Below are 18,937 nucleotides of genomic sequence, written 5' to 3' on the forward strand. Positions count from 1 at the left end.
TAAATTTTTGACAAGTTGTATGCAGTTGATTTTTGAAGCCATTGAAAAAGCATACTTACATGTCACACTCATGTGATTCAAATCTCATTTTCCACTAACAAACCTTGCATATCACATGCAAGTGACGGGATTTAAAAAAAGGGTAGGATGATTTTTATACAATAGTTTCATACCTTCATTAGTACCAAATATCAGCCCCTTATGAGCAATGGTAAAAATAAAGAAATCAAAAATTAAGAAATTTATAGGTAAAGAGTTGTAAAGATAAAAATTTAGAAAATATAAAAACCTATTTTTTGAAGTCTTTCTATGAGAAAAACATAAATATTGCAACAATTGGCAACATTATATTTTCAAATTTTTTGTAATATCTTGACCATTTAATATAGGTGACAAAATGACGATATTCTCAATAATATTGATATTTGCCACTGTGTTATGGGCTGAAGCACGTGAGCACTTGGTACTAACTTCTTGTTGCGATCAAATCGTTTCAATACTTTTGACATATCAAACCTCTCCCAAATGTATTTTTCGAAGGATATTTGAGAATATATTTTGAATCAGAAAAAAACGGATACAATCGGACTCGGATATCCGTCGTATTCAGTCAGGACTCATGTAACCCATAAACTGAATCTGAATAGGAGAGTAGGGTGTATCATCAGACACATAAAGTGTCTGATGATTTTAGGACGAATGTGCGCCATTGATCGCACACTCGATCAACACGCATGCTTTTTTTTTAATGTTGTTTACACTTAAAAACTACATGTGGGTGCGCTGGTCGCGTCCCACACCGAGCTCGCCCGATGTTATTCAGTTTTCATATATATCCGATCCATCGTTCAGCATAAAAAAATGGATTAACCAAGTTCAGTCCGAATTTGAAAGTCACAGTCTAATTCTCATGAACAAACTCACAACATGACGAACCATATATTTTGGTTTTGGACCTGATCTGATCTTTTTTGACAACCTAACAAGAGTTTGTCGCCAAGTAGAGAACGGCTTGTTCCTAACAATGCACGTAAGGGACACTTGAATACAATTATACACGCATTCTTTTAACTTAAAAATTATCTATAATTTAACTGATTTTTATTAATTATTAGTATATTCATATCTCTCTCTATTTTTTATAATTCAATATCTACCTATAAAAAACTTTTTAAATTCTCTCTCTCTCTCTCTCTCTCCATACAATCACTGGAGCGGGAGACAAGGTCTCCACCCCTGCCCCGTCTCAAAATTTTATCCTCCCACTACAACAAACCAGTGGATTAGCGACAACCTAAATCCGTCGTTAATCTGCCGCTAATCCGTCGCTAACCACATTAGCGACGGATTACACCACAACAAATCAGTAGATTAGCGACGACCACATTCTGTCGCTAATCCGTCGTTAATAGGCGTAGCGACGACGAGGCAACGGTATGCTTACGTCGCGAATTTTTCGACGCTAACTGGCGACAGAATAAATCCGTCGCCAGGTCCGTCGCTAATTGCGATGAACTAACGAGTGCTTTATTCCGTCGTCAATCTGACAGTACTAAACGGCGACCTCGGCTTGGCGACGGATTTACGTCCGTCGCAAGATTTATATACATACCGACGGATGTTTCCGTCGCTAATCCGTCGCAAAACCGAAAAAAAATAAAAAAAAATTATTTGAAAATTAAATACCGAGAATGGTACAATTTATATTTCCTGTACAATTTATATTTCCTGTAAATAAAAAACAAACTACACTAAAAATTTTCATATAAAAGGAATCTACAACAATTAATCGTTTCACCTTAAAATTAACAAGTTTAATTATTTACAATTCAACAATTACAATTAGGAAACATAAACAAATAGAACTTCTTCAACACAGTTCTCTAATCATCGCCAAGATTTTGTGCGTCTTCTTGTTCATTGCCTTTATCTGTCCCTTCAGCTCCGCTACGCTGATTATCGCTAGCAGCCTACACAAGAAAAGAATAGTCAGTATTGATAAACAAAATATAATGAAATAAATTACACACTATATGTGATTCTATCATGTGCTCATGTGTGTTCTAAGGCAATAAAAAAACTCTATATGTGATTCTATCATGCTCATATGTGCTCTAAGGCAGGCAAAAAGTTATATATGTGATTCTATCATGCTCATATGTGTGCTAAGGCAGTAAAAAAATTGAATATGTGATTATAGCATGTTCATATGTGTTCTAAGGCATCTAGAAAAACTCTATATGTGATTCTACCATGCTCAGATGTGCTTTAAGGCAGACAAAAAGCTATATATGTGATTCGATCATGCTCGTATGTGTGCTAAGGCAGTCAAAAAATTGAATATATGATTATAGCATGCTCATATGTGCTCTAAGGCAGGCAAAACAAAAAAATTTATATGTGATTCTATCATAAATGATATATGTTCTAAGGCAATAAAAAAACTCTATATGTGATTTTGGCATGCTCATATGTGTTTTAAGGTAGTCAAAAAACTGAATATGTGATTATAACATGGTCATATGTGTTCTTAGGCAGTCAAAAAACTGAATATGTGATTATAGCATGCTCATATGTGATCTAAGACAGTCAAAAAAACTTTATATGTGATTCTATCATGCTCATATATGTTCTTAGGCAGTCAAAAAACTGAATATGTGATTATAGCATGCTCATATGTGCTCTAAGGCATGCAAAAAACTTTATATGTGATTATAGCATGCTCATATGTGTTCTAAGGCAATAAAAAAACTCTATATGTGATTATAGCATACTCATATGTGCTCTAAGGCAATAAAAAAACTCTATATATGATTCTATCATGCTCATATGTGCTCTAAGGTAGGCAAAAAGTTATATATGTGATTCTATCATGCTTATATGTGTGCTAAGGCAGTCAAAAAACTGAATATGTGATTATACCTATGAGGGACCTGCAATCGAAGATCCTCTATTCAGCACAATACTGGTGATCTCATCTCGGAGAAAGGGGGCGACGGTGTCATGGAAGTAGTCATTCATTGTGTCCTTAATGATCTGACGTACATCATCACCGGAAAGAATAGGCTGCTGCTTGGAGCTTATGTCGGCGAAGTAGCCTGTGAGCCGTAACTGGAAGAAGCAATAACTGGTGAAGTGTTTAGATTACTCCCAAACCCGAACACACAACCTTTTTTGGGTTCACCTGCTGTAGTCACCCATGCTGCAGGATCAAATGATGGATGCTGAGTAGCGTCATCGCCATATCGCTCTACCATCTGTTGCTCATATGCCTCCTACAAAATAATGTTTAAAATATGCATTAATAATTAATGATAACATTATGATAACTTGCATACTGCAATGATTATTAATAGAATAAATACATACCGTTGTCGTTCTTGCCTTCTCTGATACGAAGACTCCCGTGGTCTTCCGTTTATGTGTTTCAACAAACACATCCTTATATGGTACAATGCCTCCTTTTTCTGCTTCCTGCGAAGTTAAAGGACAAAAGATTTAGTACACAAGTTTGCAACAATACTTATAAAATTAATATTATATATTGATGAGTTACCATTTTCTTCAGGTGGCTCCCAAATGTCTTAGATCCACCTGTATGTAGATGAGCTTCGGGCATTTTCGCTCGATTTTGTGTAGCCTTCGCAAAGCGATTTCTAAATGCATCTTCCGCCCACTTATCGCACATTTCATTCCAGTAATCTCTCCTGATAGTAATAGGGACATGGCCCTTCCACTGTAGTGGATCATCTACTACGCCAGATGTTTTTTTGTTGCAGTCTTCATAGTGTGCAACATGTCTGCAAATCGATTGGCAGCCACCTTCTGCCATACCTTCCTTGCATCATTTTCTTCCACCGTAGTTGCGATGCGATTCGAAGCCTACAAATATTTTCAGAAAGTTAGTAGACATTACTTAAAAAAAATAAATATGAAACACATTAACTATGAGGAACAACTGTATACCGTGATCGAGGACCACAATCTGTCTAACACCTTCTTTGGGTACTCTTTCCATTGAGCAACCGGTCCTGGTAGATGTTGAAGAAGTGAATTCCTAATCTCCCATACTACTTCTTGTGGCTCAAACCTCGTGTTGCACATGAATTGTTACACAGTAAATATCAATATAAAATATTTATAAGATATGCAATAATTGAAAACGAAATACTTACAGTCGATTATCGATATACACTATTCGAATGAGTCTTCTTGTGCCAGACTGAGAAGACCCTGCTTCCTGTGTTGGCTCCTGACTTGTGTGATCAACTGGTGTAGGTGGGTCGTGTATAGGCGAAACATCATCTGTAAAAAAATACGTTAGAAGTTCTCAGAATGCGCATTTGAACTAATCAAGCATCCAATTAGTTAATCAATATACCTATCACAGGAGCCTGTGAAGATGAAGGTTGGGCCTGACTACTACTGGATGAGCGACCACTGTAACCTCCACGAACCATATTCTAACAAATAACATATATCATACAATACATTCAAATAATTCACATCAAGTATTACAATACATTCAAGTCATTCGCATCAAGTATTACAATAATTCAAATAATTCATATCAGGTACTGCAATGCATTCAAGTCATTCACATCAAGCATTGCAATGCATTCAAATCATTCGCATCAAGTATTACAATGCATTCAAATAATTCAAATCATTCACATCAAGTATTGCAATAATTCAAAACATTCGTTGCATAAATTACAATGCATTCAAATAATTTAAATCATTCACATCAAGTATTGCAATGCATTCGAATCATTTGTTTCAAGTATTACAATACATTCAAATCATTCACATCAAGTATTGCAATGCATTCGAATCATTCGTATCAAGTATTACAATATATTCAAATAATTCAAATCATTCAAATCATTCAAATCATTCACATCAAGTATTACAATGCATTCAAATAATTCGTATCAAGTATTACAATACATTCAAATAAAATTTTAAGCATTCACATCAAGTGTTGCAATACAACTCATGCATTCACATCAAGTATTACAATACATTCAAATAATTCAAATCATTCACATCAAGTATTGTAATGCATTCGAATCATTCGTATCAAGTATTACAATATATTCAAATAATTCAAATCATTCACATCAAGTATTACAATGCATTCAAATAATTCGTATCAAGTATTACAATACATTCAAATAAAATTTTTAATCATTCACATCAAGTGTTGCAATACAACTCATGCATTCACATCAAGTATTACAATACATTCAAATAATTCAAATCATTCACATCAAGTATTGCAATGCATTCGAATCATTCGTATCAAGTATTACAATACATTCAAATAAAAATTTTAATCATTCACACCAACTATTGCAATACAACTCATTCATTCGCATCAAGTATTACAATATATTCAAATAATTCAAATCATTCACATCAAGTACTGCAATGCATTTAAATAGAGGTTTGTAGTACAAGATTTTGCTCACTAGCTTGAGAATTCTTCCTCGTCACTAGTTTGACTTTCTTCTTCTTCTTCTTCATTGTTTGCCCATCCACTTGGTACATCATTTGGATCACATTCCTCTATAAATGTTTCATCGGCCAATGGAGATATGACATGCATATCATGCGCAACATCGTGACCATAAGCGAAGTCATAGACATCATCTGATTGATAGTAATCGTTGTCTTCAGCTAACTCATCTTCCTGTAACTGATCATACTCGGGGTATAGTTTGGACTTCACCTTGCAAACTGCCCATCATTCATTTCTATTTGACTTTTTTATACTCGGATATGAAGTATAATAAACTTGTTGAGCTTGTGAGGCTAATATGAATGGTTCATATGTTCCAAACCTGGATTTATGATTCACCTCCACAATGCCTGAAGCTTTGTCGAGTCTTGTTGTAGTTGGATTAAACCAATGACACTTGAATAAAGTTACCCTATTATTTATGCCTAAGTAAGTCAACTCCATTATTTTCTTTATAACACCGTAGTAATCATGTTCATTTTCACCGTAGCTGCTACCCTTGACACACACGCCACTATTTATCGTTGATTTTTTTATACCGTAATCTTTTGTATGGAATCGATAACCATTTACGATGTACCCGTTGTAGCATTGCATAACTTTGGTCGGACCATTTTCTAAATCACATATTCCTTGATCTTTAACATCACCATGGCAGACCTACGCATAGACATAAACAATGATTGTGATCACGATCAATTAAGTAACTTAGTGTTGTTTATAAGTACAACATTTATGTTAGCTTCTTTACCAACTGTTTCAACCACTTCACAAACTTAGTTTCACGTTCTTTTTGTACTTTTGCATCAGTGAGATGTGAAACTTCTCTTTACAACTCCAGATCAAATCGTCTGCAAACCACAAATACTTATATTACCGAGCCATGTATCCACATATAGAACATAAAAGGATTTATAATTATGTTGCATCTACATATACTTACTCGATGTATGGGTCGATCGCTGATCAATTAAAAAGAATATAGATGTGTGCTTCGTCTTGCTCTCGATCTGTCAATAGCCTTGATCGACAACTACCAAATACATGCCCAAGTGGTTGAAATATCGACAGCTTGTCAGCTACAGTTATTTGTTCTCCATCATCGTTACGGGGCGGACATGTGTAACGTGTTGGAATATGAGGTTCAAAGTACATAGATGAGAAATTTGAAATCTCTTCTAAAGTGTACGCCTCACAAATAGAGCCTTCTACTCTTGCTTTATTACGAACCTTTTTTTTAGGTCGAACATGCATCTGACAAGAATATACATTTCAAATTTTAAATATCTGTCATTAAAGAGACAAATATAAAAAACAATATACCTTTCAAATGGGTACATCCATCGATATTGCACAGGGCCACCAACCCTTAGTTCATATGGCAGATGTATGATCAAATGTTCCATAACATCGAAAAATGCTGGCAGAAATATCTTTTCTAGCAGACAAACAGTGGTGATGACAGAGTCCTCGAGATTCTTTACATCTGATACTACGACCTCCGATGCGCACAATGTTCTGAAAAATTCGCTCAACTCAGACAATACCCCCCATATAGGTTTGTCTAACATATCATGAAATGCTAGGGTATCAATCGTTGCCTAAAGATATGACAATCATGGCTCTTCAACCCATATAACCGTCCATCGTTAATCTTCACAGCCCAAGCAATGTTAGAGACATATCCATCTGAAAATCTCAGTTGTCTCAACCATTGACATACATGCTTTATTTGATCAGGTCCGAGCACATACTTTGCCTTTGGTTCCAGTACTTTGCCATTATACTCTTTGAGTTTCAATTCTGGTCTTTTACATATTAATTTTAAATCCATACGGGCTTTCGGATTATCCTTCGTTTTTCCTTTAACATTCATTACTGTATTGAACACATTATCAAACACATTTTTCTCCACATGCATCACATCCAAATTATGTCGTATCAATAGGGTCGACCAATACGGTAGTTCTCAAAAAATAGATTTCTTCGTCCAATTGTGATCCTTCCCAAATCCACGGAAGGGTGTAGGACATCATGCATCTGTTAATACATATGGAAAATATCGCAATCTTCTTAGAATCTCTATGCCAGACAATCTTGAGGATGGACCTTCCATTTCAGTTGTGCCCACTTTAAAAGCATTCTTTTGTCGTCAGAATGGATGGTCGCTGGGTAGAAATCAACGATGGCACTCAAACCAGCAAGGCTTTCTTTCATGCCTCAATCTAAAAGCTTTGGAATCCTCCATGCAGTACGAACAAGCCAACCTCTTATGTGTGCTCCAACCAGATAACATACCATATGCAGGGAAGTCACTGATTGTCCATAGAACATCGACCTTCATGTTGAAATTTTGTTTTTTGTGGGCATCATACGTGGGAACACCGTCATCCCACAATACTTTTAGTTCATCAATCAAAGGCCTTAGATATACATCAAGATTTTGGCCAGGTGAGGTCGGACCAGGGATCAACAGAGACAAGAAAAGATTTGGACGTTTCATACACAAGCTTGGTGAAAGGTTGTATGAAGTTACAAATACTGGCCAGCATGAGTATGGAGTTGATCTACCCCCAAATGAATTAAATTCATCTGTACATAGATCAAGTCTAACATTTCGCACTTTCATTGCGAAGTTCTGATGATTACGATCAAAGTGCTTCCAAGCTTCAGCGTCAACAGGATATGTGATCTTGTTTTCATCGTGTCGAACTTTATTTGCATGCCATCTCATGTGTTTAACTGTCCTTGAAGACATATACAATCGCTGCAATCTAGGAGTGATAGGAAAGTAGCGAAGTGACTTGTATGAAACTTCATTTGATCTCGTGCTACCATTGCCTCTTGTCTTTGGCTTGAACCGAGGATGCCCACATGACGGGCATGATATATTGTTTTCCTGCTCCTTGAAATACAACATGCAGTGATTTGGATAAGCATCAATCTTTTTATAACCCATACCTAGAGCATTTACCATAACTTTTGCACGATAGAAATTTTGTGGCAATTTCTCATCTTTGGGCAACATACTCTTCACAATCATGCACAAACGATCAAAACATGATTGACTTAAATTATACTCGGACTTCAAATTCATTAGTTGAAGAACTGTAGACAGGATAGTGTGACTCTCACAACTATTCCAAAGTGGCTCATCAGCATCTCTAAGTAAATCATAAAATCTACTAGCTGCATCGTTTGGTGATTCTTCATCTACGACAGTTCTTACATCACTAGAACTCATAGCAGAACCCAGTTCTGTTCCTGCAACATCAAATATCAAATTCGTATATGGATTATCGTGCACCACATTCACCCGTGCATCAAAATCGTTTCTAAATTCTTCTCCATGAAATGTCTAGTTCTGATAATCACTCACAAAACTCTTCCTGTATAGGTGATGTCTAACGCTATGAGGTTTTACAAATCGATTATTCTTAAAAATCTTGCAGGGACACCTAATCTGACCTGTGGGATCCACTGTACTGACACTTGCCGTTGCAAATTCAATAAAACTATCAACACCATCCATATATTCATGCTATAACTCATTGTCCACTATCCTACGATACATCCATTCACGATTTGCAGTCATTTTCTTATGATGTTACGAATAATAGCCTAACGAATTAAAAGAGAATAATCAAAATGCTACGATGAAGAACATATCAAATTTATCATGCAATATATGATGTCATATAATAACAAGAATTTTGATGCATGCATTAATAACTTAATATTTTTATGTGCAAACTATTAATGACACGATACAATCATTTGAAACATGCTTTCATTATACAATTTCACATGGAAGTCATAATCAAATTGAAAGTAATTACATGCAAGCATGGATACAATTACATCAAACATTGCAATACATCGTAATCATTCATATCAAACAAATGGCAAACATGTACCTGCAACAAACACACTTCAATATCTCACTAACAACTACCATGCCTAGCATGGACTCCGTACTCCAAAAATAAGAACACTTCAATATTCATACATTAAAATCATGCTCAGCATGATCTCCGAACTCCAATGAAGCAACCCTAAATATCAACAACTAAGTGAGTGTGTGAACAATAAAGTGTTACATCTAATAAATTAAATAACATGTGATACACTTGCATCACTTACTCACCACGGGTATTTACCCGATTTGCATTGTTTTTGACACTTACTTATCACAGGTGGCTGAGCACAAGCTGGTTCCGTTGAAAAATCTGCACAAAAAACACTGTTTTAAAATGAAGTCACCACGAAAAAAAAAAGTTGTTCTGGCAAGGGGTCGACTCCCCTGCTGTTCCGGCAGGGGGTCGACCCCCTTACGGAACATAGGGGGTTAACCCCCTTACGGAACATAGGGAGTTAACTGACCCCCTGTTCGGGTAGGGGGTCGACCCCCTGCCGGAACAGCAGGGAGTCGCCCCCCTACCTGAGCAGGAAAGGCTTAACCCCCTGCCTGTTATGGCATGTGGTTAAACCCCCTGCCTGTTATGGCAGGTGGTTAAACCCCCTGCCGGAAAGGTAGGGAGTTAACCCCCAGTCGGGGTCGACCCCCTGCCCGGGTCAACCTCCAGCCAGAAAGGCAGGGGATTAACCCGTTGCTGTTCCGGCAGGGGGTAGGGGTCCCCTGCCGGAAAACGCGCGGGGGGGGGGGGGGGGGGGGTCCTTTACCTTTCTCAGGGCGGCGGGGCCTGCGGACGGTGGGAGCGACGAACGACAGGAGTAGCGAAAGAAGAAAAGGAAAAACTGTCTGGGATTAGGGTTATTCGAAACTTAGCGACGGGTTTAATCCGTCGCTAAGCCCACGTAAATCAAATTTACGAAACCAGCGACGAATGATACACCGTCGTCAAGTCCGTCGCTACTTAGCGACAGACTAAAGTTTGTCGCAAGAGTCATTGGTAAATCGTGCGGCCGTAACGACAAAATAGTATGTCGCAAAATCCGTCCCTAAATAGCGACAGACTGGGCGACAAACTATATTCCGTCGCTGGTTTCGTATGCTTCATGGATTATAGTGACGGATGTTTTTTGCTCGTTAATCCGTCGCTAACTAGCGACGGAAATATTCCGTCGCTACCGTCCGTCGCTAACAATGTGTTTTGTTGTAGTGTTAGTGTCAGAGTAGCGACAGATATCTTCCATCACGATTTTTTTGATGCTAATAAGCGATGACATATATTCGTCGCCCGTTTCGTCGCTAAGTAGCGACATACTCTATCTGTCACCAGTTCTGTCGCTAAGTTGCGACAGAATAACGAATGACAACTTCTGTCGCAAGGCCATCGTTACTAAACGACGACTTTGGTTTGGCGACGAATTTACAACCGTCACTACCGTCAACGGTAATAATAAATAGCGACGAATATATCTGTCGCTAATCCGTCACAAACAAGGAAAAAAAATTTTAAAAAATATTTGAAAATTAAATATCAAGAAAAAATTTCTCGTGCTACAATTTATATTTCCTGTACAATTTATATTTCCTGTGAATAAAAAACAAAATACACATAAAAATACATATAAAAGGAAACTAAAACAATTAATCGTTCCACTTTAAATTTCGCAAGTTTTAATTATTTATAATTCAACATTTACATTTTCGAAACAAAAAGAAAGTACAACAAATTCAACACATTAATCTAATCATCGCCAAGATTTTGTGCGTCTTCTTGTTCATTGTCTTGATCTGTCCCTTCAGCTCCACTAGGCTGATTATCGCCAGCAACCTACACAAGAAAAGAAAGGTCGGTATTGATAAACAAAATATATTGAAATAAATTTTACACTATATGTGATTATATCATGAATGATATGTGTTCTAACGCAGTAAAAAAACTCTATATGTGATTATATCATGCTCATATGTGTTCTAAGGCAGTCCAAAAAACTTTATAAGTGATTCTATCATGCTCATATGTGCTCTACGGTAAACAAAATACTTTATATGTGATTCTATCATGCTGATATGTATTCTAAGGCAGTAAAAAAACTCTATATGTGATTATATCATGCTCATATGTGTTCTAAGGCAGTCAGAAAAATTCTATATGTGATTCTACCATGCTTATATGTGCTCTAAGGCAGGCAAAAAGTTGTATATGTGATTCTATCATGCTCATATGTGTTCTAAGGCAGTCAAAAAACTGAATATGTGATTATATCATGCTCATATGTGTTCTAAGGCAGTCAAAAAAACTTTATATGTGATTCTATCATGCTCATATGTGCTCTAAGGCAGACAAAACACTTTATATGTGATTCTATCATGCTCATATGTGTTCTAAGGCAATAAAAAATAGTATATGTGATTATATCATGCTCATATATGTTCTAAAGCAGTAAAAAAAACTCTATATGTGATTCTACCATGTTCATATGTGCTCTAAGGCAGGCAAAAAGTTGTATATGTGATTCTATCATGCTAAGGCAGTCAAAAAACTGGATATGTGATTATAGCATGCTCATATGTGTTCTAAGGCAGTCAAAAAAACTTTATATGTGATTCTATCATGCTCATATGTGCTCTAAGGCAGTCAAAAAACTTTATATATGATTCTATCATGCTCATATGTGTTCTAAGGCAGTAAAAAAACTATAGATGTGATTATATCATGCTCATATGTGTTCTAAAGCAGTCAAAAAAACTTTATATGTGATTCTACCATGCTCATATGTGCTCTAAGGTAGGTAAAAAGCTGTATATGTGATTCTATCATGCTCATATGTGTTTTAAGGCAGTAAAAAAACTGAATATGTGATTATAGCATGCTCATATGTGTTCTAAGGCAGTCAAAAAAACTTTATATGTGATTATATCATGCTCATATGTGCTCTAAGGCAGGCAAAAAAGATTTATATATGATTCTATCATGCTCATATGTGTTCTAAGGCAGTAAAAGAACTGTATATGTGATTGTATCATGCTCATATGTGTTCTAAAGCAGTTGAAAAAACTCTATATGTGATTCTACCATGCTCATATGTGCTCTAAGGCAGGCAAAAAGCTGTATATGTGATTCTATCATGCTTATATGTGTTCTAAGGCAGTCAAAATACTGAATATGTGATTATAGCATGCTCATATGTGTTCTAAGGTAGTTAGAAAAATTCTATATGTGATTCTACCATGCTCATATGTGCTCTAAGGCAGGCAAAAAGTTGTATATATGATTCTATCATGCTCATATGTGTTCTAAGGTAGTCAAAAAACTGAATATGTGATTCTACCATGCTCATATGTGCTCTAAGGCAGGCAAAAAGCTGTATATGTGATTCTATCATGCTCATATGTGTTCTAAGGCAGTCAAAAAACTGAATATGTGATTATACCATGTTCATATGTGTTCTAAGGCAGTCAAAAAAACTTTATATGTGATTCTATCATGCTCATATGTGTTATAAAGCAGTAAAAAAAACTCTATATTGATTTTAGCACGGGGCAGGGATCACCTCCCTGCAGAAAAAAAGAGGCACGGGGGCGACCCTCTGCTCGAATAAAAAAACGAGGCAGGGGGGTGACCCCCCTGTCGAAAAAAAAAATGAGGCACGGAGGTGACCCTCTGCCCGAATAAAAAATGAGGCAGGGGGTCGCCCCCCTGCCGGAAAAAAAAAGTGGCAGGAGGGCGACCCTTTGCCCGCATAAAACAACGAGGCAGGGGGGTCGACCCCTTCCTGAATAAAACAACGAGTCAGGGGGGTCGACCCCTGCACGAATAAAACAACGAGGCAGAGGGGTCGACCCCTGCCCAAATAAAGCAACGAGGCATGGGGTCCACACTCCCTGCCAGGAAAAACAAAACGTGGCAAGGGTCGCCCCCCTGCCGAAAAAAAAAACAAATGAGGCAGGAGGGTCGACCCCCTGCCGGAAAAAACAAAATGCAGCAGAGGGTGACCCCCTGCCAAAAAAAATAGAACGGGGCAGGGGGTTGCCCCCCTGCCGGAAAAACCAAATGCGACAGGGGGCGACCCCCTGCCGGAAAAAATAAAATGAATGCGGCAGAGGATGACCCCTTGCCGAAAAAAATAGAACGTGGTAGGGGGCGACCCCCTGTTAGGGATTTTTTTTTTACCTACGGTGGGCGGGGTGCGACGGGCGACTCCCCTGCCGAAAACAAAATAGAAGGGGCAAGCGGGGGGCGACCCCCCTACTGGAAAACAAAAATTTACCTGCGGTGGGTGGGGTGCGACGAGCGTCGGTCGGTGGGGCGCTGGGCCGAGCGAAACGAGGGGCGACGGGTCGAGAGTGAGAAGGGCCGGCGGAGGAAGGCGTCAGGCTGGGCGAAACGAGAGGCGACAGGCCGGAGAATGCGCCAGTCGGCGGAGGAAAGCGTCGGGCGGTGGGGCGACAGTCCGAGCGGTGGAGGAAGGAATCAAGCGGCAGAGGGCGGTGTTGGGAGGGCGGAAGAGAGGAAACAAGAAAAGAGGGAAAAGGGCTTTAGTTAGGGATTTACGCAAAAAATTGCGATGGCTTTGGCGACGGAATAATTCTGTCGCCAAGCCATCATAAATTTACAGCAGCCGTTAGCGACGGAATATTTCCGTCGCTGACGTCGTCGCTAGGTAGCGACAAAAATCTTTCGTCGCCCAATCCATCGTCAATCGTCAGGTTTCTTGCGACAAAAATGTACCGTCACTAACTAGCGATGGATTGAGCGACGAAAACCTTCCGTCACTACATCTGTCCATATTGCAAATCTTAGCGACATACTAAATTCCCTCGCTAATCTGACGCAAAGTTGCTACGAAAAAAATATGTTGCTAATATCGGTTGCTATGTCGCATTTTTCTTATAGTGTCCATCCGTGCATGGGTTTTGATTTAAACCTCCATCCATGTTTCATGTCCTCCATCTCCCATACAAATGGGGGTAAGGCGGGATGAAGCCCATTTCTCTTCGGTCCACTGCCATTCTTAAAAGTATTTTAGTTATTTTACTAATGGGGATCAAGGACAGGATGGGAGAAAGCATAAGTCTATCCGCACGAGTTTTGATTTTAACCTTCATCCCTGCCCACTACAAGAAAATTGTGAATTAGCGACAGAGCCTTTCCGTCGCTAATCCATCGCTAACGTGTTCAGCGATGAATTAGCGATGAAAAAGGTTTGTCACATAATCCTGGTCATTAAATAGCGACAAAACTAATTTGTCGTTAATTCATCGTTAAATAAGGACTGATTTGGTTTTGTGATAGAATGTAATTCATCGCTAAAATTGAACGATGAATGAGTATCTGTGCTAATGTTCGTTGCCAATTTAGCGAGAGATTAGCGATGGATTAAATTTCATCGCAAAACATAGGCTGATTTAAATTAGCAATGGATATTAGCGACGGATAATATTCGTCGCTAATCCGTCGCAAATTTTATTTTAAAAAAAAATATATGAATATCGAGAAAAAATTCTCGTTATACAATTTATATAACCTGTGTATAAAAAACAAAATACACATAAAAAATACATATACAAAGCAGGTGAAACAAATTTAATACAAGTTATAAGTGAAACAAATTTAACAACCCAGTGCAACAAATTTAACAACCCAGTGTCAAGTTCTAATTAGTTACAAGTATGTGAAATAAATTAAACATATGAAGTTAATCCTTGCCAAGATTCGGGGCATCATCCTCTTCATTTTCTCGATCTGCCCCTCCATCCATGCCTCCATCATCTCCTCTACGCCAATCATCTCCAGAATCCTACAAGAAAACCAAAATGTTAGTATTGATAAACAAAATATAATGAAATAAATTATATGCAAAGTGCATAATCTAATGCAATCAAAGTAAATCGTTGAATGACACATAGACTAACAATAAAGTGAAGGACATTAACAGAATTCAGATATGTATTCTAATACTAAAAAAAATAATTCATAGTGATTCAATCATGCAGATATGTGTTCTAAGGTTGTAAAAAAATGTCACAGTGATTTACGCATGCATATATGGTTTATAAGGCTGTCAAATAAATGTGTTATGTATCACAATCATGCACATATGTGTTCTAAGGTTATAAAAAAACTTTCATAGTGATGAAATCATGCTTATATGTGTTCTAAGGTTGTCAAATTTTTTTTATAGTGTTTCAATCATTCATATATGTGTTTTAAGGCAATCAAAAACTTTTATATTGATTCAATCATGCATATATGTGTTATAAGGCAGTCACAAATTTTTATAGCGATTAAATCATGCTTATATGTTTTGTAAGGTTGTAAAAAAACTTTCATAGTGATTCAATTATGCGTATATGTGTTATAAGAGTGTCATAAAAATTGTATAGTGATTCAATCATGCATATATGTGTTCTAAAGATGTCAAAAAATTTTATAGTGATTCAATCATGCATATACTAGCTTGAAATCTAGCGACATGAAACAAATTACATGAATCTTTATACCTGATGGGCACCAAAGCTCATGTTGAATGCAAACGAAGTTCCTCTGTCCCAAAAAAAGTTATACAACTCATTATGGACAAGGTTGAGAATGTTTTCATGTAAAAAGTCACACATTTTGTCATCAAGACGCTGACAGACACCATCCCAAGACATAGCATGGTCAATCAGACAGTGGGAGTTGATGCTGGTGGGAGAACTCTGAGAGCCCTGACTGCAGAAGGCAACAACTGGTGTGGTATTCATGTTACTCCCAAACCCAAACACATAACCCTTTTTGAGTTCATCGGTTGCAGTCACCCATGCTGCAGGATCAAAAGGCGGATGCTGAGTGGAGTCATCGTCATATCGCTCTACCATCTGCGGCTCGTAGGACTCCTACAAAGTAATGATTATAGTATAAATTAATAATTAAGAATTACAATGTTCATGGTAACTTGTCTATTACAATGTTTATTAATACAATAAATACATATTGTTGTCGCTCTTACCTTTTCTGACACAAACTCTCCTGTGCTCTTACGTTTATGTATTTCAACAAACACATCTTTGTAAGGAACAATGCCACTTTTTTCTACTTTCTGCGAGGTTAAATGATAAAAAAATCAATTAAAAAGTATACAACAATACTTATAAATTTGACAATATATATTGATGAGTTACTTTTTTCTTCTAGCGACTCGCAAAAGTCTTAGATCCACCTGTGTGAAGATGGGCATCGAGTATCTTCGCTCAGTTTTGTGCAGCCTTTGCTGAGCGGTTTCGAAATTCATTGCTCGCCCACTTGTCACACATTCCCTCTCAAGAATCTCTCCTGAAAGTAGAAGGGTCATGGCCCTTCCACTGCAGTGGATCATCTATCCCACCAGTTGCTTTTATTGCTGCAGTCTTTATATTGTGTAGCATGTCGGTAAATCGATTGACAACCACCATTTGCCACACTACCCTCGCGTCCTTCTCCTCGTTCGCAATCGCGAAGCAATACGAAGTCTATAAATACTTTCAAAAAGTTAGCACACATGATTATAGCAAAAAAATTAATATGAAACACATTAGTTATGATAAATGATTGCATACCATGAATGAGGACAATAATATATCCAACACCTCCTTCGGGTACTCTTTTCATTTAGCAACCGGTCCTAGAAGATGCTGAAGTAGTGACTTCTTAATTTCTCGTATTACTTTTTGTGGCTTGAACCTCGTGTTGTACATGAATTGATACACATTAACAATTGTCTGTCGATATACACTAAGTGACAATGAAATACTTAAGGCCGACTATCGATATACACTATTTGAATGAGTCGTCATGTGTCAGACTGAGAAAACCCAACATCCAGTGTTGTCTCGTGATGTGTATGAGTAGCTGGTGTAGGTGGGTCATGTGTAGGTGAAACATCACCTACAAAGCAATTAGTTAGAAATTCATATAATGAACATTTAAACTAATCAAGTATATAATTATTTAAATGATATACTTATCGAAGCATTACGTGAAGACGAAGGCTGAGACTGACTATCACTGAGCTGAAATCCTATAAAGACGATTAACAAGTAACAATTTTTATATCAACATATAAGAAAAAATATAATGAATGTCCATATTTAAATATAACACAAAGACATCTACCTAATGATGTCCCACGACCTCCACTTGGTCCTCGACCACTAGGTGCTCGACCACTGTTACCTCTACGAACCATATTCTAACAAATAAAATTGTTATTTGGATAAGTTACATGATATGCAATTTCATGGATACATAATCAAATCAAAAATAACTTCATGCAAGCATCAATACAATTACATCAAAATGTCAATATATTCAAATCATTCATATCATATCAATGTCCTATGATGTTATGGATATTATCCTAACCAGTTAAAAGAGAATCATAAGAATGATATGATAAAAAAAATATCTAATTTATCATGCATTTGTGGTAGATATAATGATTTGATATATATATATATATATATCACACATATATACATATATATATGTTGTCACAAGAACTATGATGCATGCATTGATAACTTAATATTTTCATGTGAAAAACCATTCATTTGAAGCATTGATAACTTATAGTTCATTTTCATGTGCAAACCCATTCATAACACAATACATTTATTTGAAGCATATTTTCATGATACAATTTCACATGAAAGGCATAATCAAATTGAAAATAACTTCATGCAAGCATGGATACAATTATATCAAACATTTGAATACATTCAAATCATTTATATCAAAACAATATCAAACATGTACCTGCAGCAAATACACTCCAATATCCCGCTAACTATTACCATGACTAGCATGAAATCCAAACTCCAAAAATAAGAATACTTCTATTTTCATACATTAAAATTATGCTCAGCATGATCTAGGAAATTAAATAACCTATGATGTGCTTGCATCACTTACTCACCATGGGTGTTTACTCGATTTGCATTGCTTTTGCCTTTATATTTTTTTCTCGAGTAACAGATTCAGGTAAATTTAGTTGTAAGTAACATATCCAGATGAATTCCATACTTTATACATGATATCAAGCCTAATTGAGTCCATAAATTATGACTACAACCAGAAGAACCGCACTAAGAAAAATAATGACAATTAAGAAAATGTGCATGCAAAAGTTACTATAAAGAAAATGTGAAAACAAGTAATTTATCTATATTTTTTTTATTTAATTCATCAAAAGTCCTCATGCAACTAGACCCTAACTCGAGAGGTTGCGTCACTGTGAGCGCTTACGTGTGTAGGCGATGCGGGGCTCGGGTCGCGGGGCACAAGCGAGATCCGTTGTGGAATCTGCAGGAGACACTGTGTTAAAATGGAGTTTATTACCCGATGACAAGGGAGGTGACACCCCTATTGAAAACGAGCTTGGACAGAGAGATGCAGCCCTCTGCTGAAAGCCAGACAGGCATGGGCGCTGCCCCTGCCAACAATAAGGTCAAGGTAGGGAGCGAAACCCCCTACCGAAACATTC

This window comes from Nuphar pumila, chromosome 6 (genome assembly GCF_984573655.1).
Source record: "Nuphar pumila chromosome 6, dmNupPumi1.hap1.1, whole genome shotgun sequence".
Classification (NCBI taxonomy): Eukaryota; Viridiplantae; Streptophyta; class Magnoliopsida; order Nymphaeales; family Nymphaeaceae; genus Nuphar; species Nuphar pumila.